This window comes from Cannabis sativa, chromosome 7 (genome assembly GCF_029168945.1).
Source record: "Cannabis sativa cultivar Pink pepper isolate KNU-18-1 chromosome 7, ASM2916894v1, whole genome shotgun sequence".
NCBI lineage: Eukaryota > Viridiplantae > Streptophyta > Magnoliopsida > Rosales > Cannabaceae > Cannabis > Cannabis sativa.
Window position 1 is genome coordinate 45,397,077 of NC_083607.1, and position 17,097 is coordinate 45,414,173.

General features: G+C 31.3%; 1 pseudogene; it reads right to left on the reverse strand.

Annotated features, from left to right (window-relative positions):
- Positions 1-5,075: 5,075 nt before the first annotated feature.
- On the reverse strand, positions 5,076-11,034 carry LOC133039730 (protein Ycf2-like; annotated as a pseudogene).
- Between the last annotated feature and the right edge of the window lie 6,063 nt (positions 11,035-17,097).

The window sequence follows — 17,097 nt, forward strand, 5'->3', positions numbered from 1 at the left end:
TAAATCCATATTTCATGAAAGTAAATCATTACCATGGCTCTGAGGCCAGTTGTTGGGGATTATCTTACCAGGATCTAGATTTACTACCATGTATGTTGTTTAACATTCTAAACATGAATTTCTAAAACAATAGAATTTAAACACATATAAAGTTCAAGGAACCTTACATTAGTTGCAGCGGAATTAAATGACTCCTTCCACTTAGATCTCTAACCCTTTTTTCTTTCTGTCGCAGAGTTTAATCAAGATCTGAGCTCGACGCTCCTTCAATTGATTGGATTCTTCATAGCCTTACACACTATAATTGAGTATCAACTTGCTATGCGTGGGCATGTACTCTATCACTATAAGGGGTTCAAATATTTAAGAGAGAAAGAGAGAAGGATTTGAAAATAGAGAGAGAAAGAGAAGGCTCAATTTTCACTAAAAGTCTTAAGTGCATCCATTGTCAATTTTGAGTCCATCACTATCTATTTATAAGAATCCTTCTAGGTTTAGGTTTGAATTATTTGGCACTAAAAAATTGATAAATAAATGGTAAAATAAGAATTTGTGGTTGGCCATAGGATGTAGGACCACCACTTGCAATTTTGCCATTTTTCAACTATTTATCCTATTTTTCACAAATGCCATATTTTTAAATTCAACCACTTAAATGCCAAAACTATTTATTGAATAATTAAAATAATTATCAAATAAAATTGTCATTTAATATATTTATTAATCAAACTTAATGAAGTATCTTAATTAACAAATAAATCCTAGAATCTCTTTTCTTCACAATTTAGCCCTAGCTTAGTGAAAATTCATAAATAAGACATAATCTAATTTTAGAATTATAAATGACTAATTAAAATCAATTAAATGAGTCTTACAAGCAGTACTATCTGAACTAGTATGGGGACCTTGGGCCTATATAACCAAGCTTCCAATAAGCAGATTTAGAATTTACCAAGTAAATTCTCTAACTTATTAATTCCTCCTTGCACCACTATAGATTTTGAATTGCATTCTCAATTATATAGAACGCTCTATATGTTTCACGATATAGATACACTATAAAAATCTAACCATCGTTCTAATCCCAATAATCAAAGATCCTCTATAGATGATTAACACTTAGTAGGGACAAATTTACCGTTTCACCCCTCAATGTATTTTATCCTTAAAATACTTAGCTTCCTATAAATGACATTTCTGTAAACTAATATAATCACTGAAATAAGAGCTCTTCCATTTATCTCTATTAAGCCAAGCTCGAAGGAAATCACTATTCCAATTCTATGTCCAGATAGAAGCTATAGATTCCATATCTATGTTTAACGCTCACACTCAATTGTACTATCATGCTCCCAAGATGTGTGTGTGACCTAAACCAAATGGTAGGCTTTAACTAACAACTCAAAGAACACAAATAACAATCTTGATATCAAACCTAACCATGTCAAGATTACGATCATTTGATCTAAGATCAACTAGTGATATTGACTTAGAAAGATAGAATGGTAAGATTATAATATCTTTACCAAGATCAATAACGGTCCCAGTCCAATGTATACTCCATACATCCGATACTAGCATACTTTGCTAATGTTCTGGAAAGAACATAATACTTATCCAAGGTAAAAGTAAGCTTTATCGCTGACTATCACATCAGTGTTAATCCTGTACACTGATGAATCATAGGACATTATCTTTTGAAGCATATAATCACAATTACCTTCCACTGTGTTGACATCACTGTAATTGTGAATAACTATATGTTCTGGATTTAACAGAAATTGTATATTAAACAATCAGCATGAATACTACATGTAAATATAAATGACTTCTAATCTTCTATTGATAACAAATTAAATTATATTGAAATGAGTTTTATTTAGGGCATAAAATCCCAACAGGAAGTTGTTCACTCCTACTGGATTCCATTCTTGAATAACCTCAATGAAAACTATCATGATTTGAAGTAGCTTACTGTCAAGACTCTTAGGCATGGGCCTGAGACCATGGTGAGAAGTTGGCTTCACTGACGTTACCGACCTACTGATGCTTCACCAAATAGTTGACTTTTTCTAACTATAACTTGGTTGAAGCTGACTTAGACCGATTGGATGAACTTTCTGAAATCATTTAGGCATTTCAATCTCGGGTCCTTCTTTGTGATTGCACCAATGATGTTTTTGACCCTTTTCATGAGGCTTCCTTTTAATGGGGATCCACGTGTCATGACTAGGGGAAAATACGGACAATCAAAGGTGTTGATTAATTTTTTTTTTTTTTTTGGAGATTTGTGAGAAGAAGACAAGTAATCCTAATTTTGTTCATTATCTGTGTGATAAATGTTACAATACCAAGCATATGAAAATTATCAAAATAAAAGAACATTTGTTTAAGAACGGTTCATAAGTTAAAATATATATATATTGAGCCATATTTATAATATATATTTTAGTAAAAATATAGCATATTCTTATGAGCATTACTATTAGGTATTAATGGTGTCTATTACTACTATGAAATAACAGCTTATAAGTATTTAGCAATTTTTACAATAAATATTAAGTTAAAATATATGGGGCCGATATTAAATTCCTAGCTCTTATCAATTCTCTATTCTTATTGATCTATTTTTGTTCCTCATGACATGGTTGATAAACTTTGTTGTTCATGCTTTAGGCCATATTAGTGAATATGGTTAGGAGTTAGTTAGTTATGTCAGTTGTGCGTGTAGGATAGAGTTTTTTACTCTTCACATCTGGCCAATCATTTTAAATAACAATCTTCTTTTTCATGCCTTGTATACACTGAATTCATATAAATATAATTCATCGTTCAAAGTTGTGTAACAATTTCACTCAAGCTCACTTCATCTCATATACTATTCTCAACTTGGTATTGGAGCTTTGGTTCCATTTTTTTTCCTTTTTTTGTTCATCGTGATTCTTGAAGCTCTCAACAATGGCCTCCTCCTCTTCTGTTCCACGATCTAAAAGCTCGACTTTCGCTACTACTCTTCTTCCTCCAATCGTAGCAGAGCTTGTGATTCAACATCACCTAGTCCCTCTCAATCTATGTCTCAATCACACTAATTAGGTGTACTGTTGATCTCAAGTGCTTTCCACTGCTCGTGCTCATTGACTTGCAGGATTTCTCACTAGTTCTCGTCCTTGACCTCCTGTAACCATTCTTGATCCTCTTGATACCACGAGAGTAGTGTCAAATCATGCCTTCAATGACTGGATGTGTCTAGATTAATTCCTCATGAGCTAGTTATTCAATTCCATCTTAGAATTCATGCGAGGACATGTAGCTCAATGTGCCTCATCTTTTGAACTCTAGAATGTGTTGATACAATTTCTTTCCAATACATCTTGAGCAAGAATTCTTCAACCCTGAGGCATGCTTTAATCGACAAAGAAAGGATCTACACCAAACTATGAATACATCCTCAAGATGAGATGCCTGGCTGATGCTCTAATGGCAGGAGGACATCAAATTAGTGATGATGAGCTTATCCTCTACATTATTGGAGGTTTAGGTAATGAATATGACTCTACTATTGCCACTCTTACCTCAAAATAATTCATTACCTTGCAAGATGTTTAATTCTTGCTTCAAACTCAAGAACTTTGACTTGAGCAATGACATTCCCCTGCTACCTTGGAACTTCACAATCTTATAGCCAACTATGCCTCCAAAAAAGGATCGCCTGCATCCTCTAACTCTAATAATTCTAGTCATGGTTGAGGTGCTTATCGTGGCAAAGGTGGTAGGACAAACTACAACAAAAATTGAGGTGGAAATAGACCAATTTGTCAAGTTTGTGGAAAATTTGGTTACACTGGTATAAAATGTATCACCGATTTGATCTGAGTTATCAAGGAGAAGGAAACTCTACTCCAACTGAACTTACTTCAAACGAACCTCATGCACTTCTTGCATCTGCAACCACAGTGGTTGATCCTTAATGGTACCTGGACAATGGAGCATCACATCATGTTGTGTCTGATGCTGAAAAACTAAGTGAGGCAGTGGAATACATAGAAAAAGGAAAATTTGGTAGTAGGTAATAGTGATTCTCTTCTAATTCTTGCTATTGGTTCTTGCTCAATTTTTACATCTAAAACATTACATTTGCACAAAGTCTTACATGTTCCTTCCGTACACAAAAATATCACCAGTGCTTCTCAATTTACTCTTGACAATGATATTAATATCTTGTTTGACTCTTCTCACTTTTTTGTGTTGGATAACGTCACGAGGAAGGTTTTTCTTCAAGGAACACTTAATCAAGGTCTATATAACCTTTCTTTTCCTTCTTTAGGCTCATGGAATTTTCCTTCTCCCTCAGTTCACTTAGCCTTAAATAAAAGTGATGTATCTTTCAATTCAAATCAATTTTGTAATGTTTCTACCTATCATATTAGTTCTAAACTATGTAAGGAGTCCACTCGAATTTCTGCATTGTGGCACAATGGACTTGGACATCCATCTCATGTAATTATAAATAAAATTTTACATTCCCTGAATAAAAAATATTCAAAATCTAATCTATCCTTTTATGACGCATGTCAACATGGTAAAAATCATTTAATGTATTTTTCAAGTGTTCCTCTAAAAACAACAGAATGTCTTTAGCTCATTCACTTTGATGTTTGGGAACCCTCGCCATATCTTACACTTGAAGGTTATAAGTATTACATCTTGTTTGTAGATGATTTCACCAAATACAGCTGGATTTACCCTATGAAAACTAAAACAAAAGTTGTCCCTGTCTTTCTAACCTTCAAAACATTTGTTGAGAATCAATTTAACATTAAAATTAAAGGTATGAAAACTGATTGGCGAGGAGAGTATAGAAAATTACAACCAATCTTACAAAAATTAAGTATTCTATTTAGACAGCCATGCACACATACTCATCCACAATAAGGAATAGTAGAAAGGAAACAAAGACATGTCACATATAGTGGTTTAAGTATGCTAGCTTAAGCCAAAATACCTCTTAAGTTTTGGTGGGATGCTTTTGTTTCAGCTATTTTTCTTACTGATAGGCTTCCCACAATAATGAATCATTACAAATCACCATGTATGCTTCCCATGTTTGAATTAAAATTGAGATACTAATACAAGTTCTTCTCTTCTAAATCAGATAGATTAATATCTGAAAGAGGTTGACAATAAGTTCTTTCAAAATTGACAATTCGTCCCCCTGTAAGAAGTATTCTAGAAATGTTTGCGATCGAGTAAATAGCTTTACGAACGAATGGATCAGATCGAATTGGAAAATAGAAAGATTTGTACAAGTTTTAACTTTTGTCACCATTTTGTGAAAAATTGTAAGGTATGAATATGTTAGACACCTTTAACTCGATTGGTAAAATAGTATCTCTTTCCAAAAAAAACATATTTTTTTACCGTTGTGGAAAGAAAATATTTTGTTGCAAACGAACAAGGTATTGCGGAATTGTCCATACATAAAATCATAATTATTGGTACGGGCCTTTTCCACATAAAAAGGAAATCCTTTGTTACAATAGAAGCAAAAGTGATGTGTATTATTGAGAAATTTAAGTCTATTTTCTTTATAAAAAGAAGATATCAATGAGTTTTTATGAAATGGTTTCACAAGATTCAACCAATTGTCTTGATCGTGGGATATCATTGAGAAATAAGAATTCGTGTTATCAAAAGATTTCCTACAATTATTTCTACGATGGAATGAGTCAATCATCCTCTTTGGTATCTTATTAAACAAAATGGTGATATTGTTCGTCCATTGATCAAGAATTTTGATTTTAGGAAGTATAATGATCATTCAATAAGAAGGGTTTCCATTTTTAAATGAATGATTTGAAGACATATTGATTCTAACAACTGATGGTAGAGTGGATCATTCCGACCTTTCCCAGACCTATGAATGGGGATATTCCCGAAACTCACAAAGAAAAAAGGAAGTGAGTTAGACAAAAAGAAAGGAAACTTGGACCAAAAAAGAAGTAACTTGGACAAAAAGAAAGAAAGTGACTTAGATAAATCTTTTTTGTCGATAACCTCAGACTAATAAATTGAATATTGATTAATACGTAATCTGTTACACCCTAACTAGCATAGGCGTGTTAGCGTGATTTTAAACGTACTGTGCAGCTCGTTGCTAATCAATGAGGTTATTGAAAAATCGAGAATAATTAAAATTTACTTATTTAATTAGAAACTTAAAATATTACATATATAAAATTCTGGGATCCCGTTTACAAAATACTTTTTAAAAGTTTGCTATACACATAAACAAAAAAATTTCGCCCAGCGACTATACAACAAAAGCCTAGATGTCCCAAAGATCGTACGCTCCAGGCCTAACCGCCCTGACATGTACAATCTTCACCTGCTCGCTCTCACAGCTCCTCAGCTTTAGCCTTGCCCTTACCTACATATGAAGATAGCACTCTGAGTCAACAGACTCAGCAAGAAAAGCATAACATATAACATACAAATAACCCGGGTTATAACCTGGCGCCCATACACCCGATCATAACCCTAATCCCCGTGTCCCACACGGTGCTGAGTCTAGAACGTTCATACGACAATACTATCGACCATAATATCAGCCTATACTCAATATGCTAGTCATACTCTAGCCATATTGATGTGACAACATCGATCAACATTTTAGCCAACATACATTTATCAGATTTCAGCACAACTCTATGTATACTATTACTGCTATCAATGTAATCTAACAGGCAATAACAACATGTACGCTAAACATGTAATAACATATGCATGATATTATACTAATCTTACCTCAATTCCGAATTTAGGTGTGCCGGTCAACCTGAGTGGAACAACTGCTCGGCGAATTATAGGCTCCTAAATCACATCGATAATAACACGAATAAGTGACTCGCTAAATCACACCCGTGACTTAGGTTTAAAACCAAAACCCTATCTACTGTAACTTAATATGGCAATACCCTAAACTAGCAGGGACTCAACCAACTAGAAACCTAAAACTGACGCGAAACGACAAGCTGAATTTTTGGATTTCCCTGCTGCAAAATCCGGGTAACCAGTTTTACAAGCATTGTAAAACTAGTTAGTCGGTTTTACCGAGAAAAACCAAAAAAATTCAAACCCTAACCAATTCGTTTCCAAACACAACCAAACTTTCCAGACCTGCATATTATACCCCCAATAAACTATTTCCAAGCAATAAAAAAACAATCAAACCTCAGAATTGAATTTCACCATTAAAGCTCCAAGTTTGAGTTCTAAAACTCAAAGCTTGGTTAAAACTTCAAACAACCACTAATTCATGCTCAAATTAACATAGTAAATCATATTTTGACTACAGAAATCAATATCTAACAACTACAGCAACCACAACAGCAAAAACACCATTTCATGCAAAAATCTCTAACTTAAAATTCAAGAAAACATGAGGAGAAGAGCTAAAACCTTTACCTTGATTAAAATCACCTAAAAACCAGCTGAATCTCCCTGGATAATTGAAGAGCAAAACAAACCCTAGCTGTTGTAGGGTGGGTCGAAGTTTGAGAGAGAAAGGCTTCCTTTTTTGTCTATTTTGATCTTTATGAAAATGACTAAAATAAAAAGGTTTTGTTTAATTAATTTTCAGCCAAAATATAGTAAATAAATCAGATTATTAGCTTAAATTAAAAACCACTAAAGACAAAAACATAAATGGGAAAAATGACCATTTTTCCCTTCTCCCACAAAATAACAAAAAAGGGCACTTAGGGGTATTTTGGGAAATTCAAAATCCCGACTACTTCTGACATTCCCAATACTAGGATGTGATTCTACTAGCCAAACACTGGGTTCCAATGTCGCTGGGCACAAAACATGCAAAAATATGAATTTTCTATATATGACATAAAAAATACATTCTGAATTCAAATAAATCATCATAAATTAACAATTCAAAATTAATAAATAATTTTCATAATTAAGCCCTAATTATTTGGTAACTTCCAAATTAAAGCTAAGCGGTCTTTACATAATCAATCAAACACTACTTAAAAATGATGATGGCTCTTTTGCTCAAAAATGAAATGTTTCAATTGTTCCTGTAAATTCTTACTCCCATTGGACCATTTGTATCTATATGCATTAAGATCCCGATTGATGGATCTCTTGGTTCGAGAAATAAAAAAAAGAGGATCGAACCATTTCTTCTGACTCTTTTTCAAATTTGAGAAATGTTGGTTAATCATATATTTCATTATAGTTCTATTATTCAAAGTATCGTTTCCTATTTGATCCCTTTGAATTACATATATGAAGTTGCAATCGTATCTATTCATTAAAAATAATTGATTCAATACATTTCTTATGTACCCATAGGTGCTATATTGGATTTGAATCAAATTTCGAATCAATCTATATTGATTAACTACCTCGATTATGTTGTTGCTAAAAAATACCATAATTTTTGGTTTTGGATCTTCAAAATCATTCTGCGGGAGGTTCGGACCCATTTTTTTTTTCTGATCCTTCGATAAAAAGATTCATTTTCTTCATAAAAAATAGGAGGTAGAACCAATAAATACTTCTTTTTTGATTCATCCCTTGAGTTAAATACCTCATTCAAGAATTGTTTTTGATCCAATCTGTAAGAATCAATAGAAAGGGCAAATTCCTTATGATACACCAAATATGACTCGGTTATTGATAGAGTGAATAGATCTGTCATTTCTTGACATCTCTCTTTTGATTCAAAATTATAGTGTAACGTGTATCCCCCCCCCTGTTCTGGTCATGGAATAGATGAACTAAATCAAAAAATAGAATTTTTTTTTTCAAGAATTAAATCTTATTGGAACCAGGGACGGAGGGACTTTAGCCCATGTGTGGGCTAAAGCCCTCACTCAAATATATACATCAATTTTTTTATATGTAGATATATACATATATTAATTCACTTTGTTCAATTTATTAAAGTCCAATTCACAAAAGCCCTCACTCAATATCTTAATCATGATTCATGAGCCTACTCTTATTCTAATCAAGCCCATTTTAAAAGTAGTCCAATACAAATAATAAAAAAAATAATACTTTATTAAAAAATAAAATAATACCATTGACAATATTTTATTTTATTTTTGTCAACAGTATTATTTTATTTTGTTGAAGATGAAAATTTGAAAGATACATTTATCATTATTTTTATTAGTTTTGACTTAATATTTATTCAAGCCCTCACTCAACTAAATTTCTGGCTTCGTCACTGATTGGAACTGTCCATATCAAGTTCACTCTTTGGAACCATAGCAAATCCTGGATCTGATGAAATAGAATGAATTGAGATGGTATTTTGTAAATACGTAATTATCTTGAATATATTAACTATTTTTTTATTTTTTCGATCGCCTGGAAGGGACAAAAGAAACATCTTGTTCTTTCTTCAAAAATTTCTAATCTCTAATGGACCTCTCAATAGGATTCAAATCCAGAATGAATGGATCTTGCAGGATCCCCAAAAAGTTCTTCAATTTCTTCTAGAAGCAGATGAATAATCATCTGCTTCTCACGTTCTATGAATAGTCAGGACATTGACAAATATCCAAAAAGACATTTAGGGAATTAGTCTGATTCTATCTCTTTTCGTTCTGTTTAAAGAAAGGAAGGATCCCAAAGAATCGATCTTTCTTTTCGTTGTTGAATCTCTCTTTAATTGATCAATGTGTGATATTTTGAATTCTCATTACTATTAAAATCAAAATGATGTATGGATTGATAAAAAGATCCTTTCAATCGGCTATATTATGTTACTTGAACGAAACTAGATCTTATGGAATCATATTGAATATTTAACGATACATTCTGTACCTTACTAAAAAATCTATCCTTATTTTCCAACCACACATTATCTAACCAAATTTAATTTTCTCTCGATATGTTCCTCAAAAAATTTGATTCGTACAGATTCTTTCCCCAACCAAAGAAGAGATCTTGGCAGAATTTCCACATATGAAATTGAGCACAATTTTACAAAGAAATAGCCCACTCGATTCTCAAGAATAGATGGGAAACATGCTCAATATCATTTGATTGAATAGTTGACCCAACTCCTTGTTGTTTAAAGAAACCCTTCACGTCAATTGGTATTTTTTTCACGAAAAGCAAACATGAGATAACAAATTCAGTCTTTCACTAAGATTTCAATTAGTTGTGTCAAATTCAAGTTGATTATATTTCACCTCTTCCTCGGAGAAAGATGATCAAATAATTCTAAATCATGGTCCTTGCAGATCGGGTCATCCATATAATATACAAAAAGAAACTCTAGATATTTGATATCTTTCTCTTTGAATGAGATCTCAATTCCAATGACGGTTTCATTAAATATCTTACAACTAAAATTGCTCTTTTTTCCAAGCCAGTTCTTCCACGATCGCGAGCCCCAGTTAGATTCAGGCATGATACATTTTTTAGTTATTGGGAGAACCCAAGTACTCTCTTTTGGATCTAGGAAACAACTCTCAGTGATTATTTTTCCTATTGTAAGATACATGAGCAAAACAATCAACCTATTGATATTGGAAGACCGAAAAGATTCTTCCAATGTATCATTTTTAGGTCTAATGAAATTCATAAGTATAGAAAGAAGTCCTGTTCAATAGAGACTTTTTATTTCAACCATCTTTCAATTAGTAATATGATATATAAGGACCGCTACTAAAAATATGACTACAACCTTGATTGTGAAATATCAATTGCTTGTTGAACCTTGTAAATGTGAATTGCAAGAAAGTAGGATACTCCAAATTTAGGAGTCTAAGAGTTTTATAAACATTCTTGATGGAAAAAGATGTGAATGAAAGATATCACTGAGTTCAATTGGGTCCATGAATCTAAGAAATAGTGAGAATTCTTGATCTCTCTTAATATCTCTCTCAATTTGAAAATCCAAGATTTGAATTGATGTCTTTATATAAATATTAAGTCCTCCTAAATTGCATTGATTTACCTTAAAGATTTCATTTCAATTAGAATTTGGTTATTCACCATGTACGAGGATCCCCACTAAGCATCCATGGCTGAATAGTTAAAGTACCCAACTCATAATTGGCAAATTCATAGGTTCAATTCCTACTGGACGCACGCCGATGGGATCCTCCAATAAGTCTATTGGAATTAGCTTTGTATTAATTGAATCTCATCATCCATACATAACGAATTGGTGTGATATATTCATATCATAACATATGAATAGTAAGAACTAACAGTCTTATTGAGACTAGAACTCTTAGGGAATAAAATTTATGGATGGAATCAAATACTTTGTAGTTACAGACAAAAGTATACAGTTATTGTTGAAAAATCAATATACTTCTAATGTTAAATCAGGATCAACTAGGACAAAAATAGAGTATTAGGTCAAACTCTTCTTTTAGTGTCAAGGTAATAACTATGAATAGTCATCGACTAACAGGAAAGGGTAGAACAATGGAACCTATCATGGGACATACAATGCATTACAAATGTATGATCATTACGCTTCAACAAGGTTATTCTATTCCCCCTCTTATAACGAAAAGAGCTTAAATCAAAATACTTAATAGCATGGCAATACATTTATGCAAAACTTTTACCCCGAGCACATGCAAAAGAGTTGTAGACAGGCAAGTAAAATCCACTCCACAAAATAATTTGATCTATGGACAATATTGTTGTGGTAAAGGTCATAATGCCAGAGGAATCATTATTGTAGGCACAGAGGGGCAGGTCATAAGTGTCTATACCATAAAATAGATTTTGACGAAATGACAAAGACAAATATGGTATAATCATAACTATAGAATGCGACCCCAATCGAAATGCATACATTTGTCTCATACACTATGGGGGTGGTGAAAAAAGATATATTTTACATCCCAGAGGAGCTCTAATTGGAGATACCATTTTTTCTAGTATAGAAGTTCCTATATAAATGGAAAATGCCCTACCTTTGAGTACGGTTTAAACTATTGATTTGCATAATTGGAAGTGACCAATTAGGTTTACGAAAAAAACCTAGAAATCGATCACTGTTTCAATTTGAGTACCTTTACAGGATAGACCTTAATAGAAAATTGAAAAGTAATGGTAACAAGTGATTGAGTTCAGTAGTTCTTCATATAAAATTATTGAATCTAGAGATATAGTAATATGGAGAAGACAAAATTGTTTTACGCACTTACAGAACCAACCAGAAGTGCCCCTTGTTTTAAAGAGAGGAGGATGGGTTATTCACATTTCATTTGATGGTTGTTGTGAAAATTATATTGCTTTATAATTGCGCAAGTGTACACAATCACAAACAAGTAATGCAATGATAAGTAATCAAAGTTCGTCTCTACAGGGACTTTTTACTAAATAATGTTAAATCAACTAAAAGTAATTCCAAGAATTTCAAATAAAAATAAAATAAAGTCACAAATTAATGCACGAGAAAAATTTATAGCCTTGATTCTAAACTTGAGAACTAACTTTTTAAGCTAAATAAACTAAAAATGAGAAGCTAAAAGTGACTAAAGTGGTGGTAATTTCAGATTTGGAAATTAGACTTGGGTGATTAATTTCCACTTGTATGTCCCAGTTGATACAGCAATGACCCAGCAATGACCCAGCAATGACTCAGCAATCCTGGCAGAGTTAACAAATTTCAAAAAAACCAGCAAGCTTTTTCCAAAACTTGCAATAAACCATTCATAATCTCACAATGCATTCCTACATCAGTTTAGATCACAAATAGCCTAATAAAGCATCAAATCTTTAGTTATGCATGGTAGCAAAATATTCCTATTTCACTACTAATTAATACCTAAAAGAAAAGGTAAAAATCATGCATCAATTAGAGGGGTTCAACTAGGTCTTGCTTTTCCAAGTAAGATCTAGCTTGATAAATGTTAAAAATGGCCAAAAATTAACATTCATTCAACATTTCATCACAACTAATTGAACTAAGACAAGATTACTTCATCATTGCAAAATCAAAACACTAGTCCATACAAGGGTTCATAACCACCCAAATCTCAAAGAGTTTAGTTCATAGCTGAAATTAAAAACAACAAACCAGAAAATAAATGTTCATGGAGTTAAAGAGAAAACTAGAGAGAAGAAAATGATACAAAATGAAGTGGAGAGCAAGAGAAATGAGTGGTGAGCTCAAATCCTTTCTTTGGAAGTTGCCTTCTTCTCCTTCTTCTCAAACTTCTTCTTCTCTTCTTTGTACTCTTTCTTTCTCTGTACTTAAATTTCTTTTCTGTTGTAATTTTCGTACTCCACACTCAAAGTGCAGCCACCATTCTTCTAATGTCCTCCTCTTTCTTTTTGCTCCCCAATTAGGGTACCAAAGTTTACCCTAATTGGAAAATCCAAGTCATCATCCACTTGTCCTTCATTTCCACATGTTTGTTGAGTCAATAGCCAAATTCTGCCACCTCAGCTCCTTTGTTTCTTCATTAAAGCCAGCTGGACTATCTGCCAAAATAAACTTACTGGGCTCACAAATTGCTACGCGATGATTGCTATAGCAATGCCAGTCAGCAATAAGCATTTTTCTGCTCCCTTTTCTCTTTGTCCCAAATATTTCCAAATACCTATTCTTGTATTTTTTTCTGCTTAAAACACATAAAAACAATAACATAAGTCTATTTAACACTTACTAATACACACACTTCCATTTATTACAAAGACACAATAAACTAAACACAATTACATAATATAGACATTAATTGCTCCACAATTCACATTAAAATTCAAGCTTAAAGATATAAAAATAACTCTAAATCTTAGAGTTATCAATGGTCAAAGGAAAATTGAAAAATAATCAATTAATACAAATCACCATATGAAATTCTATACAAATCTGTCCCAGATTATCAATTTCTTAAAGCTTTTGGATGTGCATGCTTTCTTTTTCTTAGACCCTATAACACACAAAAATTTGAGTTCAAAACTTCCAAGTTTTTTCTTAGATGCAGTCCTTTTCATAAGGGTTATAGATGTGTACACTCAACTGGTTGAATCTATATTGTTAGAAGTATCAACTTCAATGAGTTTGAAATTCCATATTCGTCCATGTTTTCTATCAAACCACAAGACTCTTAAGTTCATATTCATAAAAATCTTCTAGCCCCAGCATTTGTTATACCAATTCTTCCTAGTGACTCTCAACCAAATCAACCTATTCAATTTGGTTCTCTACCTACACGATCAGATGAAATAGAATTTCAGCAACATACTTCTCATAGTCCTACTCTACCATTTCCTGATCATGATAATTCTACTCCATCAGACAACATTCAACTTGTTAATTCTAATTCTAATGAGGTCTCTGATGACACTACTATACCTGCTATCAATATTCCTCCCTCTCCACCCGGGTTACCTCAAATATGTCATATGCAAACCAAATCTAATCTAGTATCCATACCCAAAGTTTATGTGGTAACAACCTCTCAACAACAGATTTATTGAGACTCCTAAAACTATTAAACAGACACTGAGTTTGCCTTAATGGAGAAATGCTATGGATCGTGAGAACACGACTCTTAAAAAGAAAAAGAAATGGAGATTGTTACCTAATTCCTCTGACATGAATCTCTTAACCAACAAATGGATTTTTAGAACTAAGTATCACAAAGATGGAAGCCTAGATAAATTCAAGGCCAGGTTAGTTGTAAGGGATTTTTAACAAACTTCTGTACTAGATTTTAAAGACACTTTCAGTTCAGTTATAAAAGTATGTACAATAAGAATTGTTTTCTATATTGTTGTCACTTTTCAATGGGATATTCAGCATATTGATGTTAATAACGCCTTCTTAAATAGAGATCTTCAAGAAAAAGTTTAAATGAAGAAACCAACAAGTTTTGAAGATCCAACAAAGTCAGATCATGTTTGTTTTCTTCAAAAGTCTCTCTATGTTTTAAGACAAGCTCCAAGAGTCTGGTTTGACAAGCTTAACACAACATTTGTTCATTAGGAATTTACAGAATTTGTATTAGCCATTTCTTTGTTCTATATGAACATAAAATGTATTCTTCTTCTAATCTTAGTATATGTGGATGATCCTTTAATTACTAAAGGGGATTCTACAATTGTTTCTAAGCTTATTTGAAATCTCCACAACCAGTTTGCACTCAAATCTTTTGGTTATGTAAGTTATTTTCATGGCTTTGAGGTATACAAAAATTGATCAGGGTTGTATCTCACTCAGTCAATTGTATGCAATTGATCTACTTGATAAAAATAAATTTGAAGATGCCAAAGCAAGCTCTACTCCAATGATCCTAGCCAACAAACTATCTCTTAATGACAACAGCGCTTTTGACAACCCTGCTCTGTATAGAAGCACCATTGGAGTCCTCTAATACCTCACATTAACCAGACCAGACCTTGCTTATAGTGTCAACAAGCTAAGTCAATTTTTAAAGGCACTAATAATGAATCACTGGAATGCTTGTAAAGGAATTCTCAGATACGTCACAACCACACCTCGTCTTGGATTACATTTTAGGCCTTCAATATTGCTCAATTTAGAAGCATATCCAGATACTGATTGGGCCTCAAGCTTGGATGTGAGATGCAAAATGGTCCTGAATTTGGTAACTAAGTTAGTAAATGTCCACTTTTTAAAAAATTAAGAAAATGATCAAATCTAATAAATTAGATAATAAAAATTATAAAAATAGATTTATCACATATTTTTTTTAAAAAAATATATATAATAACAATATTAAATGACATAATTTTTTTTACTATTGCATATTATGATATTGTAACAAAAATAAATAAATATATTAGATCATTTAAATATATACAACAGTATTAGATATATTGTAGTACAGAAAATTAATATACCTTAGTAATAAAATTATATACCACAAAGAAATTATAACAATACTAAATTAATACAAAAAAATATATATCATGCTAACAAAATTATATATATCACCATTAAAATATGAATACATACCAAAAAATTTATATATAATAAAATAGAAACTAAAGATCATATTAAATAAATAATATATTATAGACAACAAAAATCATATACCATACAATAAAACGTATATACCTACAATAAAAAATAAAACAAAATAATATAATATTATTAAAAAAAAAATTATATATATCATATTAACAAAATTATATATCACCTTTATGTATACTAAAATAAAAACTAAACATGTATTATCTAAAATAAAATGATATACTATACAATAAAACTTATATACCATATAACATAAAATATATACCTTACAATAAAAATATATATAATAATAACAACAAATAAAAATAAAAATATATAGGATGCTAATAAAATTATATATCATGTCAACAAAAGTACAATAGAAAATAAAATTTAAATATTATTTTAAAAAAATTATATACCGTATAACAAAAAATACATATACCATACATCAAAACATATATACAAAAAATAATAATAATAAAAATATAGATTACTAATACATATATATATGTATACTATACTAACTAAATTATATACAACAATTATAATATATATATCATGACCATTGTATATAATAAAATAAAAACTAATTAAATATTATTTAAAATAAATAATCATACAATCAAAAAATATAAAAATAATAATTAAATATATGTAGCATGACAATAAAATTATATACATACATTAAAATATTTTTATTATGCTAATAAAATTATATACCACTATTATACATATCATAATAAAAAATAAATATCATCTAAGAATAATAATATACCATACAACAAAATAGAAATATACCGTACAACAAAATCTATATACCAACAACCCAAAACAACTCATAAACAATTAAAAAAATTGACATAACTTTAAAATAAAAAAGATTTTAACAAAACTAATATAGATATACCATAATGTTTAAATAATTTGCTTCTAATTCTAAAAAAAAATATAAAAAAAAAAAATTGAAATGAAGACATTTACCAACATAGTCTTATGATTTAGGGTCATTTGCTATATTTTTTTTGAAATGAGGACATAAACTAACATACTCCTATGATTTGAGGCCATTTACTATAATTTCTCCAAAAAATTTACTTTTGGAAACTGCA